We start from the raw sequence: 13,276 nt of genomic DNA, 5'->3' as shown, positions 1-13,276 counted from the left end.
CCTAGAAGTCCCGAGGTCAAAATGGGAGACGCCCCCAAGGGTGGTGGAGAATGACCGAGCTAAGATCCTGTGGGACTTCCAGATACAGACGGACAAAATGGTGGTGGCTAACCAACCGGACATAGTGGTGGTAGACAAACAGAAGAAGACGGCCGTAGTGATCGATGTAGCGGTTCCGAATGACAGCAATATCAGGAAGAAGGAACACGAGAAGCTGGAGAAATACCAAGGGCTCAGAGAAGAGCTCGAGAGGATGTGGAGGGTGAAGGTAACGGTGGTCCCCGTGGTAATCGGAGCACTAGGTGTGGTGACTCCCAAGCTAGGCGAGTGGCTCCAGCAGATCCCGGGAAAAACATCGGAGATCTCTGTCCAGAAGAGCGCAGTCCTGGGAACAGCTAAGATACTGCGCAGGACCCTCAAGCTCCCAGGCCTCTGGTAGAGGACCCGAGCTTGAAGGATAAACCGCCCGCAGGGGCGTGCTGGGTGTTTTTTTTTATTTTTATATATATATATATAGTATATGTATGTATGGAAGGAAAGATCGCAAATTTTGTCACGAAGGAAAGAAGGATGGAAGGAAAGATCGCAAGCTTTGTCACAAAGGAAAGAAGGATGGTAGGAAGGAAAGATCACAAGCTTTGTCACAAAGGAAAGAACGATGGAAGGACGGATCACAAGCTTTGTCACAAAGGAAAGAACGATGGAAGGAAAGATCACAAGCTTTGTCACAAAGGAAAGAAGGATGGAAGGAAGGAAAGATCACAAACTTTGTCACACAAAGCTTGTGATCTTGTGTCTGGCATCTGGTGTCTTTTTTGTCATGTTGATAGAGGCCTGAGTATATAAATAAAGTGTAAATCGGCTGTGTAAATTGCTTAGGTTGATTATAACTGCGTGTGCTGTGAAAAAGATTTAATACAGAAGCTGTGGTTTGTGAGAATTTGGGATCTTTCCTTCCATCATTCTTTGGTTTGTGACAAAGTTTGTGATCTTTCCTTCCTTCCATCCTTCTTTCCTTTGTGACAAAGCTTGTGATCTTTCCTTCCATCCTTCTTTCCTTTCTGACAAAGCTTGTGATCTTTCCTATTTTGTCACAAAGGAAAGAAGGATGGAAGGAAAGATCACAAGCTTTGTCACAAAGGAAAGAGGATGGAAGGAAGGAAGGAAATATCACAAGCTTTGTCACAAAGGAAAGAAGGATGGAAGGAAAGATCACAAGCTTTGTCACAAAGGAAAGAAGGATGGAAGGAAAGATCACAAGCTTTGTCACAAAGGAAAGAAGGACGGAAGGAAAGATCACAAGCTTTGTCAAAAACGAAAGAAGGATGGAAGGAATGAAAGATCATAAGCGTTGTCAAAAAGGAAAGGAGGATGGAAGGAAGGAAAGATCACAAGCTTTGTCACAAAGGAAAGAAGGATGGAAGGAAAGATAACAAGCTTTGTCACAAAGGAAAGAAGGATGGATGGAAAGATCACAAGCTTTGTCACAAAGGAAAGAGGATGGAAGGAAGGAAAGATCACAAGCTTTTTAACAAAGGAAAGAAGGATGGAAGGAAAGATCACAAGCTTTGTCACAAAGGAAAGATGCATGGGAGGAAAGATCACAAGCTTTGTCACAAAGGAAAGAAGGATGGAAGGAAAGATCACAAGCTTTGTCACAAAGGAAAGAAGGATGGAAGGAAAGATCACAAGTTTTGTCACAAAGGGAAGAAAGAAAGAAAGAAAGATCACAAGCTTTGTCACAAAGGGAAGAAAGAAAGAAAGATTACAAGTTTTGTCACAAAGTGTCATGGTCCTGGGTCGTTGACCCAGCGTTTTGTGATTATTTTCCTCTGTTCTAGTTATTCTGTGTCCTCCCCCCTTGTGTCCGGTTCGGGTCCTAGATTTCCTGTTTTGTTCTGAAAGTCTGTGTCTGTTGTCATTGTGTTCAGCTTGTCTCCTCCGGTCCTCGTGTGTATTAGGTTCAGCTGTTCTTCCCTCCTGTGTGTCTGTGAACGTTCTCAGTCATCCAGGTCATCGTAGTCAAAGGAGCTTGCAAAGAAAAGCGTCAGGACTTCTTTAAGTTGTTTGAAGACGTTTCACCTCTCATCCGAGAAGCTTCTTCAGTTCTAAGGTCAAATGGTGGAGAGTCCCAGATATAAACCTAGTGGGAGTAACCCCCCAATGAGGGACAAAAGGACCCCCTGATGATCCTCTAATCGCCACACCTTGGCTCAGGCGATTAGAGGATCGCGCCGTCGGCGCGTCACCCCACAGCCGGAGATTAGGACTTCTGAGTTGCCGGCTGTGGTGAGTGCAAAAGACACTCTGTCTGTTTCGCCAGATCTTGTTACTGTTTATACCGGGGCAGTGTTTGTTGAGTTAGCTTCCCAGCCAGAAGCTCAGTTAGCTGCCCAGCCTTCACCTCCATCACATTCAGCCTCACTACCCATAGCCCAGTTACAGTCACAGCCAGACTTATTAGACACTATGTTACAGTCCATAGCCCAGTCAATAGCTCAGTTGTTAGAAGACTCATCAGCCTTATTATCAGCTCAGCCACCTATTCAGCCATCATCTTCACCAACTCCTCCTGTACAACAAGTTAAGTCCATCCAACCAGAAAAGAACTATTTTTCATCTGTTTATTTCAAGCAGAGAGACAAACCACACAATATTGAAAACATTCCTCAAGAGCTGGCCAGTTCTGAGACTGAGACACACTCCAGGGCCTCCCCAGAGGCTGGGTTTCAGCCCCCAGCCCACTCTGGACCCCTGGAGGTTAAGAAGCCAGCTGAGGACTGCACCCGGCTATCGCTGCCTGAGCTGAGTCAATGCTCTGTGCAGCTGCAGTCTGCTTTGTGTTTGCCAGAGGCCCGTGCGCCTGCTGGTTCTGACCTGTTCCTGCCAGAGGCCCGTGTGCCTGCTGGTTCTGACCTGTTCCTGCCAGAGGCCCGTGCGCCTGCTGGTTCTGACCTGTTCCTGCCAGAGGCCCGTGCGCTTGCTGGTTTTGTCCTGTGTGTTCCAGGGGCCCCGGTGCCCACTGGTCCAGAGACTGTTTTCGCTGGAGGACTCGAGGAGCCCGTCCAGCCTCCTGCTTCGCCAGCTGGAGGGCCCGAGGAGCCCGGCCAGCTTCCTGCCTCGTCAGCTGGAGGGCCCGAGGAGCCCGTCCAGCTTCCTGCCTCGTCAGCTGGAGGTTCAGGGGAACCTAGCCAGCTTCCTGCCTCGTCAGCTGGAGGGCCCGAGGAGCCCGTCCAGCTTCCTGCCTCGTCAGCTGGTTCAGGGGAACCTAGCCAGCTTCCTGCCTCGTCAGCTGGAGGGCCCGAGGAGCCAGTCCAGCTTCCTGCCACGTCAGCTGGAGGTTCAGGGGAACCTAGCCAGCTTCCTGCCTCGTCAGCTGGAGGGCCCGAGGAGCCTGTCCAGCTTCCTGCCTCGTCAGCTGGAGGTTCAGGGGAACCTAGCCAGCTTCCTGCCTCGTCAGCTGGAGGGCCCGAGGAGCCAGTCCAGCTTCCTGCCTCGTCAGCTGGAGGTTCAGGGGAACCTAGCCAGCTTCCTGCCTCGCCAGCTGGAGGGCCCGAGGAGCCCGTCCAGCTTCCTGCCTCGTCAGCTGGAGGTTCAGGGGAACCTAGCCAGCTTCCTGCTTCGTCAGCTGGAGGGCCCGAGGAGCCCGTCCAGCCGCCTGCTGCAGCTTCATCATCTTCGCCTGGCCCGGCTCCAGCATCATCAGCTTCGCCTAGCCCGGCTCCAGCATCATCAGCCTCACCTGGTCCGGCTCTGCTTCTGCCTCGCCTGGTCCAGCCTCTGCTTCTGCCTCGTCTGGTACTGCGGGGGCCACACCACCATCGCGTCCCGGAGTGCCGCCTCGACATCAGCGGTCGTCTGCCGGGCCGCTAGTTGGGCGTCATCGTCGACATGGACGACCTCCCAGACGCCGCCGTTGCCGTCCGCACGGTCGGTCGCCTGAACGGTTTCCCCGTCGCCGCCGCTGCCGTGTGCACGGTCAGCCCCCTGAACTGTTTCCACTTCGCCACCACTGCCTTCCGCGCAGTCGGCTTTTGGATCTGTGTCGCCAACGTGGCCGGCCTCAGAAGATGAATTGTCCTGGTCTTCTGAGTTGTCAGCCTCCGGGCCGGCCTCCTGAACTGTGTTTTGTTCTTGTACTCCAGCATGTGTGTTTTTGTTTTGGACAATTCCCTCGGCTCGCTGGATCTTGTTTTGTTCGGTGTTGGGTTAGGGTTAGAAAGATCACAAGTTTTGTCACAAAGGGAAGAAAGGAAGAAAGAAAGATCACAAGCTTTGTCACAAAGGGAAGAAAGAAAGAAAGATCACATGTTTTGTCACAAAGGGAAGGAAGAAAGAAAGAAAGATCACAAGTTTTGTCACAAAGGGAAGGAAGAAAGAAAGATCACAAGTTTTGTCACAAAGGGAAGAAAACAAAACTGTCACATGAATATAGGGCTGAAGTACAAATGGCCATCTATAACAGAACATACCACATTCTTAAAACATTACTGAGAAGATATATCTGTTAAATTATTCATCAATGAGTAAAACCGAAACTCTGCTTTTATATATAGAAAATTTTGCTTGACCCACCACAAAATTTAGCAGATTCCACTTTGAAGCCTCCTTTTTTTGTATAGCCAGCACCAAACAGAAATGCCAATGGAGACCAACCCCATCCACATTTCAAGACATGCTCTAACATAACAAACAGTGGTTCAAGGCATTTACATTCAAGAAATGTGAAAAACAGTTTCTGTTTCCTGTTCTGTTTTCTGTTACCAGCTGTCAGCTACTTACAAAAGGATCCTGGTGTTATTTCTCAGAAACAGTTCATAACTTCCCTTCAACTCATTCATGTCACCTAAAAGCTAAACCTGTTTCTCCATCACCTGTTCATCTCTGATGATTCAGTGAGGACATCTGGTTTCATCTTCATGTTTCCCTCTCACCAGATAACGAAACCAATATCATGACCAGCAGCTTTTATGGCTGTGGCTCCAGCAAACATCCGCTGATACTAGAAATTAATATTAAATAAATTCTAACAACAGCTCATCAAGCTGAATAACTCCAGCTTGTGTCTTTTTCGATTCTAGCTCGAGCACGGGACAAACTATTCCTTTTCAGCTCAATATGTAATATTTTCGCTGAATACGGGACGATTCCATTTTTTAAGGGACGGTTGGCAACTCTAATAACTAACCTTATGAATAAAATAAAGTTCACTATCAGTAACATCATAGCACCCACTCAGCTGTATAGAAACTCCGTCATGCTAGCTAGTACCCAGTACGAGTTAGTAACTGACTATAAAAAGGCAGCACAACAAAAATAAACTACACATAAACTTGGTTTATATCTGAAAAAAAAAAATCATCAGCCCATAAACATGAAAAATTATCATCGGCCCACCGGGCAAGTGCCCGGTATGCCCAATGGCCAGTTCAGCTATGGTTGTGCCATCAGTTAACCCAGCTGGCACGGGTTGCTGACCCCTGCTGTAGTGTCTTCTGTGTTTACGTTCACCTTCCCATGTGTATGCGTTTCTCTCTCGCCCCTCTGCGTGTCTTAGGTTGGCATCTTTATGTTTCCTTTTTTATTTTGACAGACTTGTGTTCCATGTTCAATGTTTTTAGTTTTGCTTCCCCTGTGGCGTCAAGTTCATTTGTATCAGCTGTGTTCCCCATGTGTTTCTGGTCATTGGTTATTTTCACACCATGTCTCCAGGTTTCCACACTGGTTTTCATGTTTAAAGTTGTCACGTTTATTATCTAGTTTTCCCAGTTTAGGTTCAGTTTAGTGTCAGATTCTTTTGCCTCACCCACAATAAACAGTTCTTCTCGTTAAGATTTCTGTTGTGTCCACATTTCATTTGTCTGCATTTGTTATACTACTCTCCACGCCATCTGCCAGAGCAGACTGTGCCATGGCCTCATGACATCATTAAAATGTAAAAAGTGGCATACAGTTTTAAGTCCAAACTTTTAACACAAGTTGAAATGGAGACTCATAGCTGCAGCTGAGGGTAAATAACAGTCACCTTCATTCCATTTCCAGAGTGTGCTCTGGCACAATCATATGCATTGGTTGCTAAAGAAAACAAGAAATAAGAGCCACCCCTGATCACTAGGTAACATAGATCAGATTATCATCATCATCATCATCGTTTATTTGTATAGCACTTTACGAACACACCAGGCAGACCAAAGTGCTGAACAACACAGATCAAAACAACAACCAAATTAAAAATACCATAAAATCATTACATACAATAAAATAAATAAGAAGGTGTCAGTTTCCTACAGAGTTAAAAGCCAGGGAATAAAAATAGGTTTTCAATCTGGACTTAAAGACCTGCACTGTCTAATTTGGAGGGGAAGGTTATTCCAGAGCATCGGAGCCGCAATTGAAAAGGCACGGTCTCCTCTGCATTTCAGCCGCGACTTAGGGACCGACAGCAGCAACTGCTCAGCTGAACGGAGCGAGTGAGGAGGAACATGTGGCTTCAGCAAATCAGATAAATAGACAGGAGCCAGACCATTTAAAGATTTAAAAACCAATAAAAGGACTTTAAAAAGGACTTCACTAAAATCTTCAACCTTTCCTTGTCATCAAACACCGTCCCGCCCTGCCTCAAAACCTCCACCATCATCCCCATCGCCAAGAAGACAGCTGTGGCCAGCCCAAATGACTACAGGCCTGTTGCACTTACGCCTGTAGTGATGAAGTGCTTTGAGAGACTGGTCTGTCAGCACATCAGGGCCGGTCTGCCTCCCACTCTGGACCCCCACCAATTTGCCTACAGGACAAATCGTTCCACCGAGGACGCTATCACCATAGCGCTCCACACTGCGCTGAGTCACCTGGAGCACCGAGGAAGCTATGTGAGAATGCTCTTTCTGGACTTCAGCTCAGCATTCAATCATATCATCCCGGAGATCCTGGTCCAGAAACTGTCTCACCTGGGACTCTCCACCCCCATCTGCCTCTGGATCAAGGACTTCCTGACAAATAGACCACAGTCTGTCAGACTCGGCCCCCACCGGTCCAGCACCATCACACTCAGCACCGGGTCTCCACAAGGATGTGTTTTGAGTCCCCTCCTGTTTACGCTCTACACATCCGACTGCTCCCCTACCCATCTCTCAAACACCATCATAAAGTTCGCAGATGACACCACAGTGGTTGGACTCATCTCAAGGGGGGATGAGTCGGACTACAGAGATGAGGTCAACAGACTGACTGAGTGGTGTTCAGTTAACAACCTCCAACTGAACACCACGAAAACTAAAGAACTTATCTTGGACTTCAGGAAGGGCAGAGCAGACCCGGCCCTACTTTACATTCACGGGAGCTGTGTGGAGAGGGTACACTCCATGAGGTTTCTGGGCGTGCAGATATCTGATGACCTCTCCTGGACTGCAAATACTACAGCGGTGGTTAAAAAGGCCCAGCAGCGTCTCCACTTTCTGAGAGTGCTCAGGAGGAACAACCTGGAGGAGAGGCTGCTGGTGACATTTTACAGAGCCACCATAGAGAGCATCCTAACGTACGGCATAACAACATGGTATGCAGGGTGCTCAGCTGCAGACAGGAAAGTACTGCAGAGGGTCATCAACACAGCCCAGAAGATCACTGGCTGCTCTCTGCCCAGCCTGGAGGTCACTGCAAACTCTCGGTACCTCAGCAGAGCTGGCAATATCATCAAGGACCACTCTCACCCCAGCAACCAACTGTTTGAACTATTACCGTCAGGCCGACGGTACAGGTCACATAAAACCAGGACAAACAGATTCAGGGATAGCTTCTTTCCCAGAGCTATCACCGTAGTAAATAAGCACAAAAACAATTGAACCTATTCCATACCGTCACTGTCATTATATTATGCTGCTATTCATACTGTCATCATATTAATGCTGCTATCCTGTATATATTGTACATACTATTGTTTGAGTACTTACGATTGTTTTTTTTTTTTTGTACTTTTTATATTTTACATTTATATTTATTATTGAAACTTGCACCAAGGGAGTGGCACTCCAATTTCGTTGTACTCTGTACAATGACAATAAAGGCTATTCTATTCTATTCTATTCTATTCTAAAACGAATCCTAAATTCAATGGGAAGCCAATGCAAGGAAGCCAGAACCGGAGTGATGTGATCGAATTTCCTACTACCAGTTAAAAATCGCGCCGCCGCATTTTGCACTAACTGCAGGCGTGACAAGGTGCCCGACCCGACCCCTATTAAAAGGGAATTACAATAGTCCAGACGTGAGGTGATAAAAGCATGAATAAGAGTTTCCAAATTGGGTTTGGAAAGGAAAAGCTTAACCTTCGACAGGCGTCTGAGGTGATAAAAAGCTGATTTCACCACCCCATTTACATGACCTTCAAAAGTAAGCGCAGAATCAAGTTTAACACCAAGATTAGTGATTGAACTTTTCAGATGAGAGGTCAAATCACCAAAATCAACATCTGGAGAATCAGTAGAACGATGCGGGCCATATAAAATTTGCTTCAGTTTTGCGACCATTAAAATTCAAAAAATGATTTGCCATCCATAATTTAATATCGCTAAGACAGTCAAGCAGTGATTGACCTGGGGAGGTATCCAAATGACTAAAAGGTAAGTAAAGCTGACAGTCATCGGCATACAAATGAAATGACACTCCGTGTTTACGAAAAATCGCACCAAGGGGGAGTAAATACAGCGAGAAAAATAATGGCCCAAGGCTAGATCCCTGGGGCACACCCCAAAGCAGAGGGGCCACAGAGGAAGCGGCCAGCTCCAGCTTGACACAAAAACTCCTTTTGGAAAGATATGATTTTATCCATGACAATGCCAGATCAGAAATTCCCACACAGTGATGTAAGCGGGAGATCAGCAGGTCGTGGTCCACTGTGCAGCTGTCATATTCAATAACACAAGCACAGCATATTTACCACGATCAGTAGCAACAAGGTTGTCATTCATAACTTTAACAAGAGCTGTCTCCGTACTGTGAAAGGGCTTAAAACCAGATTTCAGACAATTGCGAGTCGCTCAAATAATCCAACAGTTGGGTATGTACAATCCTCTCCAAGATCTTGCTTAAAAAGGGAAGTTTGGAGATAGGTCTAAAATTTGACATAGTAGAACTATCAAGGCCAGGTTTCTTAAGTAAGGGGTGTATGACTGCATGTTTAAACGCACTAGGAACTTGACCGGTTAACAGACTAGTATTGATAATTTTCAGGATATAAGGTCCAATGATGGGAAATACTTTTTGGAGAAAACGGGGAGTAACAACATCATTCGGGGAGCCACAGGGCTTAGCATGTAGCACCAACTCCTCTAAGTCACGCAGAGAAATCAGTGCAAAAGCAGGGAATAGGCTTGAGCAAGGAGCATGCATGGCCGGATCGACAATAGGTGGAATCAGAGGCCTCAGGCTAGCCTCAGAGGACGGCAAAAGGTTGTAACCCTCCAAGTTAAGTACAGAATTAATCGTATTGTATAAAACACAAGGGTTGTGAGAGTTGGCCGAAATAAGTTGGGAAAAGTAGGAGTGTTTATCGGCCTTAACTGCCCTCTGATAAGTTTTCCAACTAATCTTTAGGGCTTCCAGGGTGTTACATCCCCCAGGAGGATGTCTCTTCTCCCTATTAACCCTTTGTTTTGTCCAGGCTCCACCTCCTCTGTCCTGATTGGATGTTGCGCAGAGTCCGGCTAATTGGTAATCAGCAGAGCACTACTTAAGGCCTGTGGAGCTGTGCTTCTGTGCCCTCTGGCTATTTTGGTTGCCATACTTGTGCAGGCTTGCATGCCTTTGTATTTTGTGTGAGCATTGTTGTTTCATGTTCAGACTGCTTGTAGGGGAGAGCTGCCTTTTGTTTTGACACCCTGTTTTCTCCTGTTTATGTGTTGTTAGGTAGGTTATGGTTATAGGTTGTATATTTTGTTTCTTTGGAGTTAGGTAAGTTTCTTTTATTTCTACGTCAGGGATGTTTTGTTTGTTATGTTGGCCTTGGCTCTCCCTGACGTTACACCTCGGTCTGAACCCCATCACCAGTGTTAAACAAACCTTTTAAAATTACCATCTTGGCTCCTCCTTCTCTATCCACATTTATGTTCGTCCCTTCAACCCCCTAGACTAGCCAGGGGACGTAACACAGGGAGACATGCAATCTGTCTTTTTTCCACTGTCTTTCACATTTCCTACATTGTCTTCTAATAGCTCGGGTACGCTCTGTTAACCAAGGACTAGTCTTAGATTTACATTTTCTTAGTCTCAAAGGGGCAACAACATCAAGCACAGATTTACAAGCAAAGTCAAAATACAAAAGTAGGTCATCTGCAGTGGGCAACTCAGGGGCATAAGACATAAATTTGTCAAACAGTATAGAAAACCGTTCATCAGAATCCGAGCCAAAGGCACGATAACATCGAGCAGGTGCAGCCTGATTTGCAAAAGCGTTAGAAAGAGCAATATCAAATAAGATAGGCATATGATCAGAAAATACTTCATCTTCAACCCGTACATTGCAAACAGATAAACCATGAGATAAAACTAAGTCCAGTGTGTGACCACGTTCTTGAGTGGCACCACTAACAAATTGGACAAAATTAAAAGAGTTCACTAAGTCCAGAAAGTCCTTGGCCAGGGGCTTCCCCCCTTCTGATAAGAACACCTTGTTATATTTCAGCGGGCGATAAACAATCGCACATAACAACGAAGGCAAGTGGCCCAGTTTACATAAACAGAGTTCAAAACTGGTGTAGCGAGACGAAGGGAAAAGCTGCTTCAAGTCCAAGTGAGCCTTAAAAACAACAGCAAGCCCTCCTCCGCGACCAGAAGCTCTCGGAACATTAAAAAAGGTACAGTCAGCGGGTACTAGTTCAATGAAAGCGCTTAACTCACTGGGAGAAATCCAGGTTTCAGTCAGGAAGAGTAAATCCAGAACACGAGATGGAAAAAAATCCTTCAATATGAAGGTCTTGTTGGCCACCGACCTGGTATTTATTAGACCCAGCCTGAGAGGGACTGGGTCCAAAACTTCCGAGGTATTAGCAACCAGATCCACCGGTCGAAGATTTTTCTTGTCAACTCCGCGCCAGCGCATATGCCGTAGAGGAGAGAGTTTTGCTGGACCATTTTCGAAAGACCCAACAACAGCGGCGGATGCAGCGGAGCTCATGGGGAAAATGAGAAATCCAGGTTTTCAGCTTCACAAGACGACCTCCACGGTTACCCCGTCTCCTGCGTCGCTTCCGCAGATCCGGTGACGGTGGTAGGGAACGCCAGTACGGTGGTATTGGTTCCAGTTAGGGAGGAAAAAATCCTTGGCTGTCATATTCAGGCCGGTCAGACATCCGGATGGATAAACCTATTTCCAATAATGTCTGGCGATCATAGGAAAAAGTACAACACACATGTAACACAAAGTTAACTAAAAACAATAAAACAAAACAAATAAAGGAGAGCGATAGACGGCGTGCCGAACACACAGGCGCCATCTTGAAATTAACCTCAGTTGGTCTTAAAAAAATTAGAGAGAGAGAAATGCAGAAAGAAAAGCACAAACGGAAATAAATGAACATATAACTAAAAGAAATTGTGCTTCTTTATTTTATTTCCAAAGCATGCTTTGTTATTATTACAAGGATTCATTTTTATCACCTACTCAGTATTAAATAAATCCCATGCATTTGGATACATGTAAATGTATATATTATATCTATAAAAAAAATAATGTTCAATGTTCTGGACAAAATTGACATAATTGTCCATCATGTCAACAAACAAAGAAGTCTTACATACTTGTCCCAAGTCAGCTTCAACAAGACTCTATTGCCTTTTTTTTATGGACTTCCGTTTAACAGTGATTTGTTAACACAATGTAAATCTCCAAAAAGCTATTGAGTCTTGTTGAAGCATCATATGTTCTTTTGTTTATTTTTGTTTTATTTGGGACTTTGATGAAAAGTAAAGAGAAGGAGTCCAAGCAGCAGATGGATCATTCCCAGTCTGATAGAACAAGCATCACTTTTGGTGGTAGAGGCAGTGGTTGCAGTTGATGTAGCAGTTATAGCTGTAATGGCGGCGGAGGTTGTAGTTGGGGTAGTGGTTGTAATCGTAGTTGGGGTAGTGGTTGTAGTTGTAGTTGGGACGGTGGTTGTAGTTGTGGCGGTGGTTGTAGTTGTGGTGGTGGTTGTAGTTGCGGGGGTGGTAGTAGTTGCGGGGGTGGTTGTAGTTGTTGTTAGGGTGGTGGTTGAAGTTGCGGCGGTGGTTGTGGTTGTAGTTGGGATGGTGGTTGTAGTTGCGGCGGTGGTTGTTGTTGGGGCATTGGTGGTTGTTGTGGTCGCGGCAGTGGTTGTAGTTGTGGCGGTGGTTGTAGCTGGGACAGTGGTTGTGGTTGTTGTTGGGGTGGTGGTTGTAGATGCAGCGGTGGTTGTGGTTGTAGTTGCAGCGGTGGTTGTAGTTGTGGGCATGGTTGTGGTTGATGTAGCAGTTGTAGCATTTGTAGCTGTAATGGCGGCGGTGGTTGTAGTTGGGGTGGTGGTTGTGGGTGTAGTTTTACTGGTTGTATTTGGGGGGATTGTTGTAGTGGTGGTTGTAGTTTTGGCAGTGGTTGTAGATGTTGTTGGGGTGGTGGTTGCAGTTCCGGCGGTGGTTGTGGTTGTAGTTGCTGCGGTGGTTGTAGTTGTGGCAGTGGTTGTAGTTGTAGTTGTGGCGGTGGTTGTAGTTGTAGTTGGGGTGGTGGTTGTAGTTGTGGCAGTGGTTGTAGTTGTAGTTGTGATGGTGGTTGTAGTTGGGGTGGTGGTTGTAGTTGTAGTTGGGGGGATGGTTGTAGTTGGTGCTGCAGAACAGGCAACACCTGATACTGTACCAATGCTCTGCATGAAAGGTAGAGAACCCAGGCTTGAAGCAGCTGCACACAGGTTTGCAGATGCGCAGCCGTAACCTGGATACGTGCTGGTGCTGCTTTTGACTGCAGATGAAAAAGAAGAATTTCAGGAAATGTTTTAAATTGGCTACTTTCCAGGAAGCTTAATATATTTCATGCAAAAAACAACTTAACAGCTTTTTAAAACATTTATGTGTTTGTCTGACTTCCAGGCTTGAAATTTAAAATCTTATTACAGTAACTTTCACACCCAAGGATAACATTTAGTATAAATTAGGGTAAAAGTTTCTGCTCTTTTTATATGTCAGATGTATTACAAAAGAATTTGAAATCATCTTTGATAGAAAACCGATGACACAACTGATACAACATAAAGACTCACTGATTGATTGGAAGCAT

At 45.8% G+C, this 13,276-nt stretch overlaps 1 pseudogene; it reads right to left on the bottom strand.

The window, feature by feature from the left end:
* Positions 1-12,012: 12,012 nt before the first annotated feature.
* On the bottom strand, positions 12,013-13,276 carry LOC146555204 (uncharacterized; annotated as a pseudogene).

This window comes from Mchenga conophoros, linkage group LG17 (genome assembly GCF_057382185.1).
Source record: "Mchenga conophoros isolate Kocher_MC1m ecotype Shallow Benthic linkage group LG17, M_conophoros_male_GT1.1, whole genome shotgun sequence".
Classification (NCBI taxonomy): Eukaryota; Metazoa; Chordata; class Actinopteri; order Cichliformes; family Cichlidae; genus Mchenga; species Mchenga conophoros.
This window is presented reverse-complemented; position numbering and strand designations above follow the sequence as displayed.